The sequence below is a fragment of the Pongo pygmaeus genome, chromosome 22 (assembly GCF_028885625.2).
Source record: "Pongo pygmaeus isolate AG05252 chromosome 22, NHGRI_mPonPyg2-v2.0_pri, whole genome shotgun sequence".
Taxonomy (NCBI): domain Eukaryota; kingdom Metazoa; phylum Chordata; class Mammalia; order Primates; family Hominidae; genus Pongo; species Pongo pygmaeus.
The window spans coordinates 23,347,565-23,366,746 of NC_072395.2; the positions used below are offsets into that span (position 1 = coordinate 23,347,565).

General features: G+C 44.2%; 1 pseudogene; it reads left to right on the plus strand.

Annotated features, from left to right (window-relative positions):
- The first annotated feature begins 335 nt into the window (after positions 1-335).
- Positions 336-18,526, plus strand: LOC129027704 (uncharacterized; annotated as a pseudogene).
- The last annotated feature ends 656 nt before the right edge of the window (positions 18,527-19,182 follow it).

The following is a 19,182-nucleotide window of genomic DNA, read 5'->3' on the forward strand; positions in this document are numbered from 1 at the left end:
AAAAAGTACAAAAGTTAGCTGGACCTACTGGTGCAGACCTGTATTTCCAGCTACTGGGGAGGCTGAGGTGGAAGGATGGTTTGAGTCCGGGAGGTTGAGGCTGCACTGAGCCGTGATTGCATCACTGCACACTCCAGCTTAGGCAACAGAGCAAGACCCTGTCTCAAGAAAAAAACTCCATAATGATTGTACACATTTATGACATATAATATAATGTTTCCAAGCACGTGTATATCAGTAACAACACCTCATGGTAATTATCAGATCCAGCTGCTCAGAAATCTCATTTTCCAGTGGCTAAGGAATATGTGTTTTTTTTTTTTTTTTGAGACAGAGTTTCACTCTTGTCACCCAGGCTGGAGTGCAATGGCATGATCTTGGCTCACTGCAACCTCCGCCTCCCAGGTTCAAGCGATTATCCTGCCTCAGCCTCCCAAGTAGCTGGGATTACAGGCATGTGCCACCACGCCTGGTTAATTTTGTATTTTCAGTAGAGACAGGGTTTCATCATGCTGGTCAGGCTGGTCTCGAACTCCTGACCTCAAGTGATCCACCTGCCTCAGCCTCACAAAGTGCTGGGATTACAGGCGTGAGCCACCATGCCCTGCAATATGTATCTTTTTAAAAAAACTTTATTTTTCCATAAGTTATTGGAGTACAGGTGGTATTTGGTTACATGAGTAAGTTATTCAATGGAGATTTGTGAGAACGTGGTGCGCCCAACACCTGAGCAGTATACATTGTATCAAATTTGTTGTCTTTTATCCCTCGCCCCCTTCCCACACTTCCCTCCAAGAAAATCCTCTCTTTGGACTATTTTGTAATATACAATATATTCTTGTTAAATATTGTCACCCTGCAGAGAAATAAAACTACGTAATTTACTCCTATTTAATTGTAACTTTGTACACGTGGACCAACCTCTTTCCATCCCTTCTTTCTCCCTCCCTTCCACAGCTTCTGGTAATCACCACTGTGCTGTCCATTCCTAGGAGATCAACTCTTTATTTTTATTTTTATTTTTTTTTGAGACAGAGTTTTGCTCTTGTCACCCAGGCTGGAGTGCAATGGCATGATCTTGGCTCACTGCAAACTCCGCCTCCCGGGTTCAAGCGATTCTCCTGCCTCAGCCTCCCCAGTAGCTGGGATTACAGGCGTGTGCCACCACGCCTGGTTAATTTTGTATTTTCAGTAGAGACGGGGGTTCATCATGCTGGCCAGGCTGGTCTCGAACTCCTGACCTCAAATGATCCACCCACCTCAGCCTCCCAAAGTGCTGGGATTACAGGCGTGAGCCACCACGCCTGGCCAACCCTCTCCTCATTCAGGGGCTTAAATAAAATTTGCTTTTCTCCCCAAAGGCAGGTCGCCACCCCACTCAGCCCAGTTTCAAAGGATGGAGTGTAAACGGTGGGTTGCCCAATTCCTGCTGCCGTGAAATACTTCAGCTTACAGCAGAAAGCCGGGCGCAGACACCATGCTTTATTTCTATTTCCGTGAACAAGAAGTGTCTCTTGCAGTCTGCAATATTTGTTGTCAAAAAGTTCACTGGCTGTTGTATCAAATCAGCCACCTCTATAGGGTGTGATCGTTGACAATTTTTTGTTACATCCCGATGGCCGTTTTACCTGGACCATTTTCTTCCTTTCATGGGTGAAGCAAAACTCCTTGGCAGAGTTTTTTTTTTTTTTTTTTTGGGACAGTCTTGCTCTGTCGCTCTGTTGCCCAGGCTGGAGTGCAGTGGGGCAATCTCGGCTCACTGCAAGCTCCGCCTCCCGGGTTCACGCCATTCTCCTGCCTCAGCCTGCCCAGTAGCTGGGACTAAAGGCACCCACCACCATGTCCACCTAATTTTTTGTATTTTTAGTAGAGACAGGGTTTCACCGTTTTAGCCAGGATGGTCTCAATCTCCTGACCTCGTGATCCGCCTGCCTCGGCCTCCCAAAGTGCTGGGATCACATGTGTGAGCCACCGGGCCCGGCCAATGTGATGATTATCTATAGATATACCCTGATCATCAGCAGGAGGAAATGAAGAAGAGGTATTGGTTAAAAATAGAAAGTTGCAGTTACGCAGGACGAATAAGTACTAATTTGTAACAATTCAGTATGAAATAGTGTGACCTTGGTTAACAAGACTCTGCTCTATGCCTGACATCTGAGAACAGGGGAATTGAAGTCGGAACTTTGTTCAGAAGAGGATGGCTTTGCAGGCTTTGCTGAGCATGCTGAATTCACGGTTTCCGGGTCAGCCCCTGAGCTGCCCAGGGACAGGGTGGAGACCCTGCCCCAGAAAGTCCAGGAGCCAGGAACCTGCTTAGAGACACATTTCAACAAGGAAAACTACACCCAGGCCAGCCTCCTTAAAAACACATAGGCCGGGCGCGGATGCTCAAGCCTGTAATCCCAGCACTTTGGGAGGCCGAGGCGGGCAGATCACGAAGTCAGGAGATCGAGACCAGCCTGGCTAACACGGTGAAACCCCGTCTCTACTAAAAATACAAAAAAAATTAGCCGGGTGTGGTGGCGGATGCCTGTAGTCCCAGCTACTCAGGAGGCTGAGGCAGGAGAATGGCGTGAACCCGGGAGGAGGAGCTTACATTGAGCCTAGATCATGCCCCTGCATTCCAGCCTGGGTGACAGAGTGAGACTCCATCTCAAAACAAACAAACACACACATATATCATGGGCCAGATGTGGTGGCTCACACCCGTAATCCCAGCACTTTGGGAGGCTGAGGCGGGCGGATCGCCAGAGGTCAAGAGTTCCAGACCAGCCTGGCCAATGTGGCGAAACCCCATCTCTACTAAAAATACAAAAATTAGCTGGGCGTGGTGGTGGAGGCCTGTAATCCCAGCTACTCAGGAGGCCGAGGCAGGAGAATCGCTGGAACTCAGAGGATAGAGGCTGCAGTGAGCTGAGATTGCACCACTGCACCCTGCAGGTTGAGTGACAGAGCAAGACTCTGTCTCAAAAAAAACAAAAACAAAAACAAACCATATATCATGGAAAATACATTAACCCAGCACTTTGCAAAGCTGCTAGGTGTGAATCCTGCTTGCCAGCTTGGCAGCTCCATCAACATGGAGGTCAACGTCTGGGAAGTGTTGCAACGTCTGGGCAGTTGCAGAGGTGGGCTTGCCTGTCACAAACATGGCTCTGGACCCCTTTACTTAAGATATGACTGGCTCCCTGCTGCCCACCCACCCCACAAAAGCTGGGGAGATACTGCAGGAGGAGTATGTGTGGGATGGAAAATTGTTTTCACCTTCCCATTTGGATATTAAAGAGGCCATCGGTGGTGGGAGAGTTTGCAGCATTTGGAGCTGGAGAGGTCCTTCCAGGGCCAGGTCTGCCAGGGGAGGGATGGATGCAGGATCCTGAAAGAAGAATGAGGCGTGAGGGCTCATTGCAGAAGTTAACTAATGCTCTGAGATTTAATTTTTCAAGGAAAAAATGACCATTTCTACACAGACATGTACATAGACCATTTCTACATAGAAGCACCGATTAGCAATGTCCATCATGAGGACTTTTGTTTGCTTCCGCCTTCATGGGAAAATTGCTTTAATACTGCTCTTGTTTTTTTTGTTTTTGTTTTTGTTTTGTTTTTGAGACGGAGTCTCGCTCTGTCGTCCAGGCTGGAGTGCAGTGGTGTGATCTCGGCTCACTGCAAGCTCTGCCTCCCGGGTTCACGCCATTCTCCTGCCTCAGCCTCCTGAGTAGCTGGGACTACAGGCGCCCGCCACCACGCCCGGCTAATTTTTTGTATTTTTAGTAGAGATGTGGTTTCACCGTGTTAGCCAGGATGGTCTCGATCTCCTAACATCGTGATCCGCCCGCTTCGGCCTCCCAAAGTGTTGGGATTACAGGTGTGAGCCACTTCACCCGGCCAATACCGCTCTTGTTTTAACCCACTTTCTCCCTTGGCTGGTCCGAGGTGCAAAGACAAATTACTTTGGGATAAACCTGGGGTTTGCACCATAGTGTGAGCCATTTGTGTAGGGCTGGATGCACCCAGAGGTGCACACACAGATCCATACACAACACAGACACTCAAGACACACACACATCTTTAGACAACGTACATGTATAGACACAACACAGCACGCTCAACAGACACACGCATGCATACACAACACAAAGTCAGACACAAACATATACACACACACACATTCAAGACAACATCTATACACGACAACACGACACACATGTATATATAAATAATGCCACGCACGATCAACAGACACACACACACACAACCCACACTCAAGACACTTCTATACACAACACACATGCATATACACAATACCACACATGCTTAACAGACACACACACAAGACACACTCAAGACACAACGTCTATAGAGCACACACATGTATATACACAATACCACACACGGGATCAACAGACAGACACTAATATACAACACACATTCAACAAACACACACACAAACACATCATATATACAAGACACACAGATCTATACACAACACACTCAACAGACACACAACAGACACACACAACATGCTCAACAGACACACAACACACAAGAGACACACAAACACATCATATATACAAGACACACACATCTATACACAACACACTCAACAAACACACACACAACACACAACAGACACACACAACACGCTCCACAGACACACAACACACAAGAGACACATGCACAAACACATGATGAACACAGCACATGCACTCAAGACACACATGGACACACAACACAGTTTAATGTAGGTTTCCTACCCTTTTAGAACTGAAAAAAATAAGAATGAGGCATGAGGGCTCATTGCAGAAGTTAACTAATGCTCTGAGATTTAATTTTTCAAGGAAAAAAATGACCATTTCTACACAGACATGTACATAGACCATTTCTACATAGAAGCACCGATTTGCAACATCCACCATGAGGACCTTTGGTTGCTTCCCCGTCCATGGGAAAATTACTTTAATACCGCTCTTATTTTAACCCACTTTTGCCCTTGGCTGCTCCGAGGTGAAAAGACAAATTACTTTGGGATAAACCTGGGGTTTGCAGCAAAGTGTTAGCAGCGTGTGTAGGGCTGGATGCACCCACTGCTTAGCAGTCACGGGCTCACCCCAGAATGTGGGGAGGCCAGACGTGGGGCCTGGTCCCTGCCGCCACTAATTAGCATGGGTTTTGTAGCCGGTCGTTAAAAAGGCCGGGTCAAACAGTTGCAAAGTTATGAAGCAGCCACACATGCTAAAGACCTGGGCTTTGCAGAGGTATGAATGTTTCACTGTGTTGCCAACTTCTCCTGAACTTTGGCGTCCTCATGGGAAAAAAAAAAAAAACCTTCTAAAAGGGGAGGGAGCCATGTAAATGACCTCCCCGTCTCCACACTGCCTTTTTCCTGGATTGAAACTGTGGCGTTGAAAAGGAGTCTTATCTGCAGACACCCAAGTCAACCTCAGCAAAATTAACTCTGTCTTTTCCGAGATGTCGTCACGATTATTTTTCCATGATGACAGTAAGAGTCAGAAAATATACCACCTTGATAAATATATGTTTATCATTAGGTGCTTCTTGGGCCAGCTAGAAGATGAGTGGGTTTTAAACTTTGGAGCTGGCATCTTGAGAAGGCATTCATTCAGTTTTGTGTTTTCACCCAGAAACCCACATTGATACTGGACTTTGGAACTCGGCTCTGATTTCAAATTCCTGTCTTCTTAAGACAGTGTGGCAGGTTCCACGGCTCCGACGTGCGTCTCTGCGTGTACGTAGGTGGTCAGGTCAGCGGGCCAATGCGCCGACGCTACAACAAATGATACGTATAAATTATTGGAGCACTCCAGGAATGGCAATTTGACTTTTTATGAGCCTGTAACGACATCCCTAGAGAAGTGTGTGTGTGTGTGTGTGTGTGTGTGTGTGTGTGTAATTCTGGAAAGGATTTTGCATTTTCGTACCTTTGGCACCACTGACTTTAAAAGGGGCTGCTTTAGATTTTGAATTTCTCCACTCATCAATAAGAGATATTTTGGTGTTTTTTTTTTCTTCTTCTTTTCTTAATGTCTGGTTTGTGCAGGAAATATAACAATTCTAATCCTTGTTGATGGGGGTCTTCAAAAAATGAGACTTTGGGGTGTAAAATGGAGCTTACCCGTCTACATCTTGGGCATGGCAATTTGGGCACCTATTTCAAGGGTGTGGGCACGAAACCACAGGCTCCTGTGAGCTCATATCACTGTTGATGGGTTGGCAGAGTAAGCGGATTCTGGACACTGTGGCAATTTAACCACAGTGAGAAAAGCAGGCAGAGATGAGACGGTCAGCTGCAAGCAGCCTTTCTTCCCGTAGGCTGATGGGCTGAGACGCTGCATCTCTTCCTGCCTAAACCTTTTCTGGATGTTTTCACCACAAACTGGCACCTGCAATGTAACGGGTTGGAAAATGGGCTCCGTGGGGAATTGGATTTGCCTTGCTTGGGGGTGTCTCTCTTGAGGCCGTGAGCCCTGACTCCCTGCTCTCTGATCCATGAGGGTGGACTCGGGAGGCAAGGGGATGAGGCAGATACCAGAAGGGAACGGAGAGACGAGCCCTTGGAAGAAGCAAAAGGTTTAGATATTGTAAGGGTTTCCTGGGGATGCTGTCACAAAATGCCAAAAACCAGGGGATCAAACAAGAAAAATTTAATCTCTCTGTGTCCTGAACTGTGGTCCTCCTAAAAACTGTATGTACATCCTCAGTCTCATAGCCTGTGAACGGGACCTTATCTGGAAATAGGGTTTCTGCAGATGCAGTTAGTTAAGGATTTCAACATGAGATCATCCTGAAGTAAGGTGGATCCTAAATGCAATGACAAGTGTCTTTCTAAGAGACAGAAGAGGAGACACAGACATGGAGGAGAAGGCGACGTGGAGATGGAGGAGAGACAGGGAGGACTTCTGGGCTCCAGGAAGGCCAGTATTGGGTCCACTATGATTGTGTTCAGTTCCTTCTGGAGGCTCTAGGGGAGGATCCTTCCTGCCTCTCCCAGCTCCTGGGGGCTCCAGGCATCCCTGGGTTTGTGGCCACATCACTCCAGTCTCTGCCTCCATCTCCACGTGGCCTTCTCCTCTGTGACGGTCTCCTCTTCTGTCTCTTAGAAGGACGCCTGTCTTTAGATTAGGGCCCACCCTACTCCAGGATGGTCTCATCTCCAGATCCTTCACCTAATTACATCTGCAAAGACCCTGTTTCCAAATAAGGTCACTTTCCCAGGATCCAGGTGGACATATGTTTTGGGGAGTCCTCCATTGAACCCACTGCCCACACAGTCTGGCCTGCGGCATCCCCACACTGGAAATTCCACAATGTCAGCTCTGACTTCTGGCCTCACTATGTCCCCAAGCCTCACTGTTTTGGGAACTGGTCACTGACTCCCAGCTCTGGGCCTGGATCTGTCCCTGTGTCTCTGTTCCGGTGGCTTCCAGACTGGCCTCATTACTTCCTGGACCCCACTTCTCCCTCTGGAGCCCACACCCTTCCTCAGTTGGGCACCCCAGGCCCTTGAGAGGCTCATCTGGCCCTGCCACCTGTCTCAACTCTGAATTCCCTCTCATCCCTCCCCTCCTGGGGTCCAACCCACCTCACATTGATATCTATCTACGTATCTGTCTATCTGTCTATCTATCTATCTATCTATCTATCTATCTATCTATCATCTATATCTATCATCTATCTATCCATCCATCCTTGTACCGTCTATGTATCTATCTATCCATCCATCTATGTAGCTATTTATCTATCTATCCATCCATCCATCTATGTATCTATCTATGTCTATCTATCATCTATCATCTTTCTGTTTTTCTATCATCTTTTTGTCTATCGTCTATCATCTATCTATGTATCTATCATCTATCATATATCTATCATCTATTTATCTGTCTATGTATCTATATATCATCTATCATCTATCTGTCTATGTAATCTATCATCTATCCATCCATCATCTATATTCTATTATTGCATACATTATCATCTATCATGTATGTATCTATCTACCTATGTATCATCAGTCTTTCTATAAATCATTCATCTATCTTCTATCTTCTATCTACCTGTCTATTATCTACGTATCTATAGATCCATCCATTCATCTACTATCTATGTATCTGTCTATCCATTATCTACCTATTTATCGACCTATTTCTCTATCGTCTATTTATTCTCATCTATCATCTAACTATTGATTGATCTCATCTATTATCTATCATTAGTCTATTAATCATCAATCTATCTTCTATATTCTATCATCTATGTATCTATAGATCTATCTATTCATCTATCTACTCTCTGTGTATCTATCTATCCATTATCTATCTGTCTATCTATCTATTCTCATCTGTCATCTAACTTTCAATTGATCTCATCTATTATCTATCTATCATGAGTCTATTAATCATCAACCTATCTATCATCAATCTATATATGTATCTATGTATCTGTCTGTCATGTATCTATCTATCTATCATCAGTCTATCATCTATCTACCTATTTATCATCTATCTATCTATCTGTGTATCCTGGCCACATTCCCTGGGCTGAATGTGATCCCTAATGCTTGCCTCTCTTGTTGCCCAGACATCTCAGTCAGATACAAGACAGGACCTTATCCCTTTCTCTGCAATGGAAGCATCAGTTCTAAGCCAGGCCCCATCCATCCTGGCTGCTCAGGCCCCGTGCATCCTGGCTCCTCAGAGGAACTGGTTAGAGAAAAGCTTGATCCCAGGCCTGGAGTGGTGTCTGCACAGAATGCAGGACAGAAACAGAAGGACAGGGGAAGTGGAGTGGGTGCTGTTGAACAAGGACTCCTTAGTAAACATTCAGAGATGGGGTCAAATGAGGTGTGGAAATGGCAGTTCTGTCTCCCAATTCACGAGAACATATTTGAGAGAGAAAAAGATGGGGCTAGAAGAAATATATGAGAGGATTCATGGTACCATTTAGGAGATGCTATTTTTTCCTTTTTTTTTTTTTCTTTTTTTTGGAGACGGAGTCTTGCTCTGTTGCCCAGGCTGGAGTGCAGTAGGAGATGCTATTTCTTAAACATTTTAAAACACCTTCATGAACTACTTTTTCTATTCTGGTAAAATACACATACCATAAATTTGCCATTGCAATCTTTTTTTTTTTCTTTGTTGAGACGGAGTTTCGTTCTTGTTGCCCAGGCTGGAGTGCAATGGTACAATCTCAGCTCACTGCAACCTCTGCCTCCCAAGTTCAAGCAATTCTCTGGCCTCAGCCTACCGAGTAGCTGGGACTACAGGCACCTGCCACCATGCCCGTCTAATTTTGTATTTTTAGTAGAGACGTTGTATCTCCATGTTGGTCAGGCTGGTCTGGAACACCTGACCTCAGGTGATCTGCCCACCTTGGCCTCCCAAAGTGCTGGGATTACAGGCGTGAGTCAACGTGCCAGGCAGTGCAATAATTTCTTATTTTTAAAATTTTACTTTAAGTTCAGGGATACATGTGCAGAACGTGCAGGTTAGTTACACAGGTATACATGTGCCATGGTGGTTTGCTGCACCTATCAACCCATCATCTAGGTTTTAAGCCCCATATGCATGAGGTGTTTGTCCTAATGCTCTCCTTCCCCTAGTCCCCAACGCCCCAACAGGCCCCAGTGTGTGATGTTACCCACCGTGTGTCCATGTGGTCTCACTGTTTGAATCCCACTTATGAGTGAGAACATGCAGTGTTTGGTTTTCTGTTCCTGTGTTAGTTTGCTGAGGATGATAGTTTCCAGCTTTATCCATGTCTCTGCAAAGGACATGAACTCATCCTTTTTATGGCTGCATAGTATTCCATTGTGTATATGTGCCACACTTTCTTTATCCAGTCTATCATTGATGGGCATTTGGGTTGGTTCCAAGTCTTTGCTATTGTGAATAGTGCTGCAGTAAACATACATGTGCATGTGTCTTTATAGTAGAATGATTTATAATCCTTTGGGTGTGTACCCAGTCATGGGATTGCTGGATCAAATGGTATTTCTGGTTCTAGATCCTTGAGGAATCACCACACTGTCTTCCACATGGTTGAACTAATTTACACTCCCACCAACAGTGTAAAAGTGTTCCTATTTCACCAGGCATGGTGGCTCATGCCTGTAATCCCAGTACTTTGGGAGGCTGAGGCCGGTGGATCATGAGGTCAGGAGATCAAGACCATCCTGGCTAACACGGTGAAACCCTATCTCTACTAAAAAATACAAAAAATTAGCTGGGCGTGGGGGCGGGTGCCTGTAGTCCCAGCTACTTGGGAGGCTAAGGCAGGAGAATGGCGTGAAACCGGGAGGTGGAGCTTGCAGTGAGCCGAGATTGCACCACTGCACTCCAGCCTGGGCGACAGAGCGAGACTGTCTCAAAAAAAAAAAAAAAAGTGTTCCTATTTCCCCACTGCAATCAGTCTCACTGTGCTGCCCAGGCTGGAGTGCAGTGGTGCAATCATGGCTCACTGCAGCCTCGACCTCCTGGGCTCAAGCGATCCTCCCATTTCAGCCTCCCAAGTAGCTGAGACTACAGGTGAGTGCCACCACGCCAAACTAATTTTTGTAACTTTTGGACAGATGGGGTCTTGCTCTGTTGTCCACGCTGGTCCCGAACTCCTGGGCTCAAGTGATGTGTATTGTTTTAATTCTTATTTTTACTGATTGTTAAGTCAAAGATCTCTAGTGCTACACCCTAGAAAGGATCCTTTCCTTTATTTTTATTTTTACTTATTTATTTTTTTGAGATGGATTCTCGCTCTGTCACCCAGGCTGGAGTGCAGTGGTGTGATCTCAGCTCACTGCAACCTCCACCTCCTGGGTTCAAGTGATTCTCCTGCCTCAGCCTCCTGAGTAGCTAGGATTACAGGTGCGCACCACCACACCCGGCTAATTTTTGTATTTTTAGTAGAGATGGAGTTTCACCACGTTGGCCAGGGTGGTCTCGAACTCTTGACCTGGTGATCCACCAGCCTTGGCCTCCCAAAGTGCTTGGATTGCAGGTGTGAGCCACCGGTCCCAGCCAAAAAGATCTTTTCAAAAATAGTAGACAATATATGAAGTGTCCAATTTCTCTACATCGTCCTCCTCCTCACCAACCCTTGCAATTTTCCATTTTTTAAAGAATCATAACTGCTTCCAATGAATGCAAAATCATATATTTGCTACATAACACCCATTTGTGGAGTAAGCAAGTTGACCTGAATTTCACACACTGCTTTAAACTTTTGTTATGCAAATTTGCAAATCCAGAATCAGGGAGAAGAGTATCTGGAAACATTCCCATCAGTCATTTCCCAGGCACCTGTTTTTTTGAGGCTGTGATATTTTGAGGCAAATTCCAGACATTACATCATTTAGCCTATAATTACTTTAGGATGTAAATCTAACAGATAATAACATGTTTTATGTCGTAACAACAACACTAACTATGAAGGCTTCATAATAACAGTAATTCCTTAAGGGACTTTGTTCAGATTTGCTTTATTTATTTATTTATTGAGATGGAGTTTCACTCTTGTCACTCAGGCTGGAGTGCAATGGTGCAATCTCAGCTCACTGCAACCTCTGCCTCCCAGGTTCAAGTGATTCTCCTGCCTGAGCCTCCCAAGTACCTGGGATCACAGGCATGCACCACCACACCCAGCTAATTTTTGTATTTTTAGTAGAAACGGGGTTTCACCATGTTGGCCAGGCTGGTCTCAAACTCATGACCCCAGGAGATCTGCCCGCCTGGGCCTCCCAAAGTGCTGGGATTACAGGCGTGAGCCACTGCGCCTGGCCCCAGGTTTGCTTTAGAACGTCAAAGATGAATTTCTACAGTTTGTTTGTTTGAGCCAGAACTGAAACAAGGTCACCTTGTTATATTTACTGATTTTTCTCAAGTACCTCTTTAAAATGAGACCTGAGACAAGTATATATAATTCTATATATATATTATTTTATAATATAAAATTATATATTAATTATAATATATTATTCATCTGTCATATATAAATATATATTTATATATGTTATATCAATATGTACAAATTATATATTTAAATATACAATTTAAATAATATTAAACAATATTAATATAGCATATTATATATAATATAGCATACATATGATATAGCATATATCAATATATAATGTAATAGTATATAATAACTATTAATATTAATTAATTATTGCTCTTCATTAATTATTAATAATACAATGATTGTTAATATAATAAATATTATATATTATATAATACATAATATTATATAATATATACATATATAATATAAATATATTATATATTATATAATATAAATATATTATATATTATATAATATAAATATACTATATTATATAATATAAATATACTATATTATATAATATAAATATATTATATATTATATAATACATAATATTATATAATATATACATATATAATATAAATATATTTATATTATATCATATATTATATATGATATAATAAATAATATAAATATATCATATATTTATGATATATTAATTATAATTTATAATAAATATAATATAGATTATATTATTATATATTTTTAATATATTTTTCTATGTAAAAAATGCACTGAGGTGAGCTTCACAGAACATAAAATTAAACATTTATAAAAGGAACGAGTCTATGGCTTTTCATATATTTGTAGTGTTGTTCAACGATCACCTGTATATAGTTTTTTTGTTTTGAGATGGAGTCTTGCTCTGATCCCCAGGCTGGAGTGTCATGGCCCAATCTCAGCTCACTGCAACCTCCACCTCCCAGGTTCAAGCAATTCTCCTGCCTCAGCCTCCCCAGTAGCTGGGATTACAGGCGCCCACCACCATGCCCGGCTAATTTTTGTATTTTCAGTAGAGAAGGCATTTCACCACGTTGGCCAGGCTGGTCTCGAACTCCTGACGTCAGGTGATCCACCTGCCTCAGCCTCCCAAAGTGCTGGGACTACAGGCCTGAGACACTGCAATGGTCACCATATCCATTCTTTAATAAAATTTCTTTTTTTTTTAATTTTATTATTATTATACTTTAAGTTTTAGGGTACATGTGCACAATGTGCAGGTTTGTTACGTATGTATACATGTGCCATGTTGAATTCTTAATAGAATTTCTTTAGATCAAGCCGCATTTCACAAGTCCATGCAGCCCCTACGCCTCCAGGCCTGAAAGAGTTAAAGCTAATTCTTTTTATGTTGGAGATTACCACTTTATTACCAATGCTTTGCAAAAGTGCCATTATCATAAAATTGAAAAACGCCATCAAATTCTCTCCACGTGAAGAGTGGAGGCTTTTAGACGTGGGAGCGATTCTGACGCTGATGGGTGGCAATTACCCTGTGACCATCGTCTGAGCGGAGGATTAAAAATAATAATTAAAGTAACGAGGCATGAGTGGGATTTAAGGAACTCTCACCGTACTTAATTTGTTTTTGTAGTGAATTATTTAAATCTTCTTCCCAGGCCCCCATGCCTCCCATTTTTCTTTGGAAAAGGGACGTGCATTAATGGTTTTTAGAAGTGTACGTGGTGAAGCTGGTAAATAATAATACGATTTTGTTTTGTTTTGTTTTGTTTTGAGACAGAGTTTTACTCTGTCACCCAGGCTGGAGTTCAGTGGCTCGATCTCGGCTCACTGCAACCTCCGTCTCCCAGGTTCAAGTGACTCTCCTGCCTCAGCCTCCCGAGTAGCTGGGACTACAGGTGCCCGCCACCATTCCCAGCTAATTTTTGTATTTCTATAGAGATGGGGTTTCATTGTGTTAGCCAGGATGGTCTCAATCTCCTGACCTTGTGATCCACCTGCCTCGGCCTCCCAAAGTGCTGGGATTACAGGCATGAGCCACCGCGCCCAGCCTTTTTTGTTGTTTTTTGTTTGGCTTTTTTTTTTTTTTTTTTTTTTCTGAGACAGAGTTTCACTCTTGTCATCCAGGCTGGAGTGCAGTGGCTTGATCTCGGCTCACTGCAACTTCCATCTCCCGGGTTCAAGCGATTACCCTGCCTCAGCCTGCCAAGTAGCTGAGGTTATAGGCATCTGCCACCACGCCTGGCTAATTTTTGTATTTTTAGTAGAGACGGGGTTTCACCATGTCGGCCAGGCTGGTCTTGAACTCCTGACATCAGGTGATCCACCCACCTCGGCCTCCCAAACTGCGGCGATGACAGCAAAGACGTGAGCCGCCGCACCCAGCAAATAATGCGATTTAAAAACAAAACAAAACAAAAGGAAGCTAATGCTGTTTTCTGTCTTAGGAGTGTTTGAGTTGGAGTTGACAGGCTAGCTGTTAATATCCTTGTATTTGCTCTGTCCCTCCAGGAAAGATATCCCACATGGGGGAAAGGCTGATACATCCAGCCTTAATTATGTAAACATAATTAATTATAAACACTGATGCATGTAGCCTTAATTACGTCACCACCTTCCACTGTCCAGAACACATGTAGGTGTGTCTATGTTTATTACAGACGTGAGTGTTGTGATATCATCCTCTTGCCTCTCTCTGTGAAAACTCCTGGCATCCTCACGCAAATTTCTTTCCTGGTTTTATTTTCCAATCTTGACGATCTTGCTTAGCACAGATGGCTGTCTTTAGAAATGGCAGACGACCAGCCGGGTGCAGTGGCTCATGCCTGTCATCCCAGCACTTTGGGAGGCCGAGGCGGGAGGATCATGAGGTCAGGAGATCAAGACCATCCTGGCTAACATGGTGAAACCCCGTCTCTACTAAAAGTACAAAAAATTAGCTGGGCGTGGTGGCGGGCACCTGTAGTCCCAGCTACTCGGGAGGCTGACGCAGGAGAATGGCTTGAACCCAGGAGGCAGAGCTTGCAGTGAGCCGAGATTGCACCAGTGCACTCCAGCCTGGGTGACAGAACGAGACCCTGTCTAAAAAAAAAAAGAAGAAAAGGAAAGAAAAAGAAATGGCAGACGACCTAGGTGAGTGCTTTTATTTGCTTTGTCCAATCCGAGAGAATTGAACACCAAACGCCTCCAGATGTAATTTTGTAGCAAAATGCCAGAGTCCTGAACAATTTGTAAAGGCAAAGAACAGCCACAAATGCTGGTGTTTCTTGCCTGGAATTTGGAGAGTTCGTTTCTTGGCTGATTGGGTGCCTTAGGGACCGGGTGTGGTGGCTCACACCTTGAATTCCAACACTTTGGGAGGCCAAGGAGTAAGGATTGCTTAAGGCCAGGAGTTTGAGACCAGTCTGAGCAACATAGTGAGACTCTGTCTCTCAAAACACACACACACACACACACACACACACACACACACACACCCCTGTAGTCCTAGGTACTCAGTAGGCTGAGGCAGGAGGATTGCTTGACCCAAGGAGTTCGAGGCTGCAGTGAGCCGAGATTGCACCACTGCACTCCAGCCTGGGCAACAGAGTGAGACTCCATCTCAAAAAAAAAAAAGAAAAAAAAAGACCAGCCTAGCCAACATGGTGAAACCCTGTCTCTATTAAATATACAAAAAAATTAGCTGGGCGTGGTGGCACACACCTGTAATCCCAGCTACTCGGGATGCCCAAGCAGAAGGATCGTGTGAACCCGGGAGGTGGAGGTTGCAGCAAACCAAGATTGCACCACTGCACTCCAGCCTGGGCAACAGAGCGAGACTCCATCTCAGAAAAAAAAAAAAAAAAAAAAAAAAAAAGACCAGCCTGGCCAATATGGTGAAACCCCGTCTCTATTAAATATACAAAAAAATTAGCCAGGCGTGGTGGCACACGTCTGTAATCCCAGGTACTCACTAGGCTGAAGCAGGATGATTGCTTGACCCCCAGGAGTTCGAGGCTGCAGTGAGCCAAGATTGCACCACTGCATTCCAGCCTGGGCAACAGAGTGAGACTCCATCTCAAAAAAAAAAAAAAGACCAGCCTGGCCAACATGGTGAAACCCCATCTCTACTAAATATACAAAAAAAGTAGCTGGGTGTGGTGGCACATGCCTGTAGTCCCAGGTACTCAGTAGGCTGAGGCAGAAGGATTGCTTGACCCCCCAGGAGTTCAAGGCTGCAGTGAGCCGAGATTGCACCACTACACTCCAGCCTGGGCAACAGAGCGAGACTCCATATCAAAAAAAAAAAAAAAAAAAAAAAAAAAGACCAGCCCTAGCGAACATGGTGAAACCCCGTCTCTACTAAATACACAAAAAAATTTGCCGGACGTGGTGGCAAATGCCTGTAATCCCAGCTACTCGGGAGGCCCAGACAGGAGGATCGCTTGAACCCGGAAGGTGGAGGTTGCAGTGAGCCAAGATTGCGCCATTGCACTCCAGCCTGGGCAACAGAGTGAGACTCCATCTCAAAAAAAAAAAAAAAAAAAAAGACCAACGTAGCCAACATGGTGAAACCCCGTCTCTACTAAATATACAAAAAAATTAGCTGGGCGTGGTGGCACACACCTGTAATCCCAGCTACTCGGCAGGCCCAGGCAGGAGGATCGCTTGAAACCGGGAGGTGGAGGTTGCAGCGAACCAAGATTGCACCATTGCACTCCAGGCTGGGCAAAAAGAGTGAAACTCCTCAGACAAAAAAAAGAGTGTCTTAGGGGTGTCTTAGTGGGACAATTTTGTGGCCTGAGGAGAGGTTTCACTCCCTCAGGGGTCTTCCCCTCCCCATGAGCCCTCCGGGGCCCCTAAGAGCAAAGTGTTGACAAGCACGTCTTAGGACGCCCACCCTGTTGAAATGGAGTTTCACTTTTATACTAAGTGCCTCAGCATGAAGGTTTTCTTTCAACACAGCAATCCCACTGAAAGAGCTGGGAGAAGGTTGAACTGAGGGAGCATGGAGAAAACCCACCTCAAATAACGAACAGGGTGTGGGGGTGCAGTATCCTTAACCATTCCTCTCTGCAGGTCTCTTAGCTGATTAACCCGATGGAAAAATCGATGCATTCTGGTCTAGAAGGACAGGAGGCAGCTTGCGTACCCACCTGTTAGAGGCCGGGAAATCAAGCCCCAGAGACTTGGGGGTGATAGAAATAAAATCTACGAGCTTCAATGGCCTCATCTGCAAACTGTGAATTAAAGGCAAGGTTGAGAGAGAAATTCCTTAGCATCCAGGGTGATTTAACTCCTTTCCGTGGGCTCCAGAGTATTTCTAAGTGGCACTGGTCATATAAAAGGCACTAATCAGCCGGGCGCAGTGGCTCACGCCTGTTAACCCAGCACTTTGGGAGGCCGAGGCGGGTGGATCACTTCAGGTCATGAGTTCGAGACCAGCCTGGACAACATGGTACAAAACCCCGTCTCTACCAAAAATACAAAAATTAGCCAGGTGTGGTGGTGCGTGCTTGTCATCCCAGCTACTCGGGAGGCTGAGGCAGGAGAATTGCTTGAACCCGGGAGGCAGAGGTTGCGATGAGCTGAGATCGCATCACTGCACTCCAGCCTGGGTGACAGAGCGAGACTCCATCTCAAAAAAAAAAAGCAGGGTTGAGAGAGAAATCCCTTAGCACCCAGCATTATTTAACTTCTTTCAGCAGATTTGTCTGTATTTATAAGTGACACTGGTCATATAAAAGGCCCTAATAAGCCAGGCATGGTGGCTCACACCTGTTAACTCAGCACTTTGGGAGGCCGAGGCAGGTGGATCACTTGAGGTCAGGAGTTTGAGACCAGCCTGGCCAACATGGTACAAAACCCCATCTCTACTAAAAATATAAAACATTAGCCAGGTGTGGTGGTGCGTGCCTGTCATCCCAGCTACTCAGCAGGCTGAGGCAGGAAATTGCTTGAACCCGGGAGGCAGAGGTTGCGAGGAGCTGAGATTGCATCACTGCACTCCAGCCTGGGTGATAGAGTGAGACTCCATTTAAAAAAATAATAATAATAAAATAAAAATAAAAATAAAAAGGAGGGTTGAGAGAGAAATTCCTTAGCACCCAGCACTATTTAACTTCTTTCAGTGGATTTGACTGTATTTCTAAGTGGCACTGGTCATATAAAAGGCACTAATCAGCGGGGTGCAGTGGCTCATGCCTGTTAACCCAGCACTCTGGGAGGCCAAGGCGGGTGGATCACTTCAGGTCATGAGTTCGAGACCAGCCTAGCCAATATGGCACAAAACTCCGTCTCTACTAAAATTACAAAAATTAGCCAGGTGTGGTGGTGCGTGCCTGTCATCTCAGCTATTTGCGAGGCTGAGGCAGGAGAATCGCTTGAAACCAGAAGGTGGAGGTTGCAGTGACATCATGCCACTGTAGTCCAGCCTGGGCAACAAGAGCAAAACTCTGTCTCAGAAACAAAAATATATATATATATTCATAATATATTTTTTTGTATATATATCATTCATTCATATATAAATATATATATTCATATATATATTCATTAGGCAAATAAGATTAAAGAATTACAGCTTTTTAAAGAGAAATTGCCTAACATTGTTATGATTTACAGGTTCACTTACGTGGTTCCCATTTGTTACTTCGACGAGCAGCTGTGGCATGTCTTCGGCAACTTGCACAAAGAGAAGCAGCGGAAGTATGTGAATATGCCATGAGCCTGGCAAAAAATGCAGGGAACAAAGAGAGCAGTAGTGCCAGTAAGTTATATTATTGGTCAATATTCTTTTATGTTTAAATAATTGTACATTTCAAATAAGTACTATTTATCAAACATTTTTGTGTTGAACTGTGGCCAGATGTCTTATTCTTTGAAATAAAACCATTACCACTTTTAACATTCCAATTTGGTATTCTTGATAATTTTGCATTTTGCTTTTTAAAAATGTTTGCAAGTTGGGCATAGTGTTGTGTACCTGTAGTCCTAGCTACTCAGGAGGCTGAAGCGGGAGGATCACTTGAGTCCAAGGGTTCAAGGTTACAGTGAGCTATGGTTATGCCCCTGTGCTCCAGTCTGGGTGGTAGAGTAGGACCATGTCTCCTAAAGTAAGGAAGTAAGTAAATAAATAAGTAAAAAGGTGGGTGTGAGCAACTGGATTTAGAAAAAAAATATTTGCAGCTTAAAAAAACTGAATAATATTTAGTATCAGAATATTTCTGCCATTTCTTGAGGATGTTTTAGGGGCACTTGAAGGTTTCCAGTTCTGGATGGTAGTTAGCCTCTTGTGATGTAATTTTTCCTCTAAGAAGGTAAGACCAAAGTAGCCAATAAAACTATGAAATGTCAGTAGATGTTTGGTAGCAAAAGGTTGAT